Source organism: Thermobia domestica, unplaced genomic scaffold (genome assembly GCF_964235325.1).
Source record: "Thermobia domestica unplaced genomic scaffold, izTheDome1.hap1.1 HAP1_SCAFFOLD_1694, whole genome shotgun sequence".
Lineage (NCBI taxonomy): Eukaryota > Metazoa > Arthropoda > Insecta > Zygentoma > Lepismatidae > Thermobia > Thermobia domestica.
Genome location: NW_027657404.1, coordinates 23502 through 29501, shown reverse-complemented (window position 1 = coordinate 29501; position 6000 = coordinate 23502).

Here is a 6000-nt window from a genome sequence, read left to right as displayed (position 1 = left end):
TTGTTTTGTGTTAGGATGAAAGAGAGAAATGCAACATTTGTTTCGCGGTGAAGTTGTATATATTATTAAGATGAGCGGTGATAAGCGAGGTTTAACAAAGAGTGCCTTTCGGATGCACAATTTAACGGGAAGTTGCAGTCCGTGTTGAGAATCGATCAAAGCTATGTAAGACATGTTATGACAAATCCAAAAGATGTGTTGTATCGGTTCAGTACCAGTTTTTCACGTTTTTCAAAATGTTCCAAAACCCAAAGAATAATCTTTACTTTCTGATATTTTAGTCGTCACAAATTACAATTTTATAATGTGGTCAATGTTTATAATTACTGGGCAGTTGGGCGTTTAAACTAATGACATCATAATCAAGTCAAAACCATAATTTTGAGTTGAATTGATTCTGAGTGTAACGTCCCATTCAGCAGCTAGGCTATGTGAGACGTGGACCTACTGATTAACGTGGAATCCGAACCACATGAACTCCCACCGGGAATCAAGCCCAGGTTTCCCACGCCAAAGGCAAGTATGCTAACCGTTAGCCACGAAGGAGCTTCACCATAATTTTAGTGGGCGATAAGAAATATCTCGCCAGTGCTTTTACAATAAATAAAATTTTATAAGTATTAGAGAATAGTGGTAAGAGATTTTATAATAGCTGTTTTATTTATGAGATATGAGTATTTTGAAAAAAACAACTAAAGAATAGGTTGGCGGAACCACAAAAGACTCGTAAAATAAACTTTCTTATAAATACATACGCACCTTACTCACCTTTTATAATTGCCATGCTTACGTTCTCCATAAAAACAGAAATTCACTTTTAGTGATACTTTACACAAGATCATGAAGTGGGTTCAAATTTAATTAAAGGCAAAATACAATACAATAATCCTCAAATATTGCCTCAAGTGAGTTAAAGATTTCTAAACACTAGTGCGAAACCGGGCTCTGCCGTTGCGATCGATTTACAGGTCTTGAGACGAAAGTAAGAAGGGACTTACGCACACAGTAAGTAAAAACAATTAATATGCCTGTAACTTTCCCTCAAATGGTGTATCTTAAAACTAACCTTACCATTATTTTTCTAATTAAATTCTAGCCCGAAATTATGTATCATATTACCCTATTCTTATTTTGAAAACTTGACCTTAATTCGAAATGGCGGACTTCAAGATGGCTGCCATCAAGGTCATATCTACCATACGACTTCCCCCCCAGGACTTATATGTATCCACATGCGTGTTTTCTTCACTTTTCTTCATTAACGCTCCGTTTACAAAGGGTAGTAAGGGACTTCTGTAGTAATCTCTAATAACCACATCACAACTCTTATAAGTTATTAAAAAAAATAGAAAACATGCACCATGGCAAAAATTTGTCATCACAAGTAATGATGCATACATGCCTTCTATTAGCAAAAAAGTTTCATTGAAATTGGAGCCGGACATTTGAGTGATGTCCCTTGTGGGATGTGATTGAACGTGACGTCAGAACACATCGCCCCCCTTCCCGGAATTTACGGGAATTAGGTGACCTGAGTGAGCACATGTGGTGCCAGCTCTCTCCAGCAACCTATCAAGGATCATTGCGTGTATGCCAAGACGTGTCGCCGTTTTTATCCATGCCAAAAGTCGACATACTGACAATTAGGTAGGTAGTCATGATGGTCTGGCTGATGTGTGCGTATATTTTAACTCGTACATTTTGTCTCGACTCGAATTTCGAGACGTCTCGACTCGAATTCGAGTCGAGTCGAGACAGAGACTGTCGAGTCGAGACACGAGTCGAGACAGAAACATATCTTCGAGTCGAGACACGAGTCGAGACAACATTTTCTCGAGACGAGTAGAGACATGCTTAAATCTCGACTCGACTCGACTCGAATGCATCCCTACATTTCTGGTGATGCTCAAAACGTGGAAGTAGGCGAGCAGAACAGTACAAAATACGCACTAAACGATGCGAAAGAACCAACCCCGAAATTCGATAGTGGCGGAACAGTGAGCCATTTAACTCCCACTTTAAAGCCCCGTTTAACTCACCTCGGGTGATGCGCAAGACGAGAAATAGGCGCAGAAAACTTTAAAAAAGGGTACTAAACGATGCGAAAGTAACGATCTAGAAATTCGATAGTGTCGGAACAGTGGGTCATTTTCGTCACACCTTGGAGGCTCATCTTGACACACTTCTGGTGACGAACAAAACGTGGAAATAAGGGCACGAAACGGCACGAAACATTCACTAGTCGATGCGAAAGGAAGGACCTCGAAATTTGGTAGTGGCGGAGCAGTGGGTCATTTTCGTCCCACATTCGAGGCCCATTTTGACCGTCTTCCAGTGACGCACAAAACGTCGAAATACGCGCACAAAAGGGTACGCGGTGTGAAATTAACGACCTCGAAATTCGATAGTAGCGGAACTCTTGGTCATTTTCGTCCCATCTTGGAAGCCCATTTTGACCCACTTCCCATGACGCATAAAACGGAAGTAGACGCACAAAACGGCACAAAACGATGTGAAGGAAACGACCTCGAAATTCATTGGTGGCGTAAGAGCAATAATTTGTTCCGCCATATTTGTAGGCCCATTTTGACCCACTTCCGGTGATGCACAAAATGTGGGAATAGGCGCACAAAGCGACACAAAACACGCACAAAAGATGCAAACCAAAGTACCTCGAAATTCGTTGGTGGTGGAACAAGTTAATGACGCCGTGACCACCAATATAAGTATATACTGTAGTTCTTACCAGGGGGCGCGGTGGTCAGTGGTAGAGCGTTCACCTCCGGTGTTTGAGGTCCCTGGTTCGATTCCAGCTTGCGCAGTTTGGACTTTGTGGTGGACAAACACCGTGCTCGTGGATTTTCTCGGGGTTCTCCCGTTTCCTCCCACTTTCTTCATTTTGTTCATTTCCCATCATCACCGTCTCCTTTAGCCTAACCGGCATAATCGTGGGACGTAAAACTAAAGATTTCATATCATTTTTTGTAGTTCTTACCATCAAGGCTGAGAACTGCACGGTGCAATTTTTTAGCCAAAGTAGAAGCCCAACCGGAATAGTGATGTCAACCGGCTCGGCTCGGTTCAACTGAGCGTACAGCTTGAGCTGGCTTGGTTGGGATTACCCATCGACTGGGCTCAATTGAGCCAATGGCTCGAACCAGCTCCGTTGAAACGAGTCCATAGGCTGAGTTCGAGTTAGCTTAACTGAGCCAATGGCTTGAACCGGCTCGGTTGGGGTAAGCAATCAGCTCGGTTCAGTTCGGCTCGGGTGAGCCTTCGGCTCGAGCTGGCTCGGTTGGATAAGCTGTTGGCTCGGCTCACTTCTCTGTTCGGCTCGATAAGTGAATGAGCTGTGAGCGAGCCGCTTGAGTCGTTGACAACCCTAAACCCGGGTCGAGCAGTTTTAAACATGTTTGGCTGGAGTCCCATAACTTCTAACAATTTTTGGCTCGAGCCCGAATACTTGCTCCTCCTGAACTCAAACCAAGAGCCTCGTGTCCGATGTCCTTGCCTCCTGAAGATTTCTTGACTACCGAGATCGACAGTTAACTAATTTTTAGTATTCCGATACAAACCGCCTATATTCCATGTTTATACAGGTACACGGTGTTATAGTAATAATAAGTTATAGTGGTAGTAGTAGTATCATTGATAATTATATTGTCGATGTAGGATACTTGAAGATAGTAGTACTTCGAACTACACAAAGGATTTAGCTCGAATTGGCTCGACTCGACTGGAAACTCGATCCGAATTTAGTCGAGTTGGGGGAAATTTTTCGAGCCGAGATCTCGAGTCGAACTCAAAGATGTCTGCTTCGAGTCGAGTCGAGTTTTAAAGAAAACTCGCTCGAACTCGCTCGTGCTCATTCCTATTGTATGCATGACGGGCATATAGAGTTCTTTCGAAGGAGATAGAACCATAAACATAATATATTTAAAAAATACTTAGTTTCACGGCTTTCTTCCCAGGGGGAGAAAGGGATGGCAGGTATCCAGCATTTCTTATAAGTACCTTATTTGAAATATGTAAAACAGTAACAAGTGGACAATACAATATACACACATCTTCTTATCTTCAGTTTTAATTGCTGATTTCAATTGCAATTAACAATTACAATTAACAATTACAAGTTTCAATTGTCAATTGCAATTAACAATTGAATGTTTCAATTGCACCCTTTGCAATTGACAATTAACAATTAAAAGTTTCAATTGCCTGCTGACCAATTAACAATTAACAATTGACGAAAATTTAATTGCAAATTTTATGATTGAATTCAATTGCAATTGAAATTAATTGTCAATTACAAATTGAAATCAATTGCAATTGAAATCAATTGCAATTGATTTTCAGAGCAATTACTTTCAATTGATTGATCAATTGCAATTGATTTCAATTGATTTTGCCCAACACTGATAGATACTAGAAATAAAAGGGAAAATATTTTCAGGACACCAAACACATATGCTGAATGCTAAGTTAAGTTATGTACTGAATAAATAGGTAGTCAACACTGTAAACTAATGGCGTTGCTAATAACATGTGAAGTCTTCTAAGGAAAATTACATCCCTGTACTCTTTATTAGAGAGCTTCCCAACCTGCAAGACGAAATTTACTAACAGAAATGTACTACATAATAGTTATAATTATTACGAATATTACAACAAAGAGGCATTTAATAGCGCATAAACACAAAATAACTACAGGAAACTCTGGTTCCATTAAGAACCCAAGCTCTGATTGTGACTCTTTCGTTAGTGTATGCGCCTTCGGTTCGGCAAATTCTTCTTCGATTCTCGGTAGGAACTCATATGGTTTGTATCTATTTTAAGCTGTAACCCCACGCCTCACAGCCTCGCTGCTGAAACAGACCCTTCCATTAAATCAACCAACCAATACTTTATTAAGAACAAGTCTGGTAAAACATATATGCACAGTGTCCCATGATTGGGTTTACAGTGTTTGAATGTTAATAACAGAGAAGGTATTGAAGATAACTTGATCATTTTTTTTATTATTATTTGGCGCTCTCAGGACTAGTGTATACAGTTATTCCTTTGTTTTTATTTTCTTTAACCCCTGTAAGAGTTGTGCTTTTTGAGGTAAATTTTAGACTTTCAGTCACACAGCTAATGATTCTTTATTATTTATCGTAGGTTCATGGTTCATACCTAGTTTTTTTCTTTCTTTTCAGAATACAGCAACCTATCACCAACGGTACCACTCACTTGACCACTCAAAGGACTACTCCGCGTTATACACCAGAAACGGGAAAATTAAATCCTAAAAGAGTTAAAATTTGTTTTTTTTTTGTTATTTTCAGTTCAGTTGTCAGTAGTAAAACATAATTCACAAGACGGTCTTTAAGCACCAAAAATGGATTTTAAGGTGTTCCTGAAAATGTGAGATCATCTGAAAGACTTGCAGAGACGATGAACTTGATACTGCGTCACCTTCACATGTAACAATTATGAAATTGCGGTTTGAGAGGAAATGAACTGTGTGTGACCTGAAGAAGGAACAGTATGACAGGAATAAATCAGCCGCCTTAAATTTTGTGAATGAATTTGCGATGTTGAACAATTAACTGATGAGGCGTTTTTAAATTGAATGAAACCCTCAATAGTCAAGACTGTGTGTATTGGGCAAAATATAGTTCCCATGTTATCAGTGTTGAAGAACGAGCTGTTAATCTTCTTGTGTTATTACTCGTATTGTTGTGTGGTATGTCTCTTAGACGACTTGACGGACAATTGTTTTAAGGGAACAGTGACAGATGTATAGTTCCTTAACATGTTGCAGGAAAAAATTGTGACAGCTGTTCATCAACTGTACCCAAATTAAGATTTTTTTTCTCAACATGACAGCGCACCGCCACGCAGCGCAAAGATTACATCCAGACAAGGCGATTTCTGGGCGAAATATTTCTTGAGAGGTGGATTTGCTGACGAGAAAGTTTCGAGTATCTTACTAGATCTCTCGATCTAACAGAATTA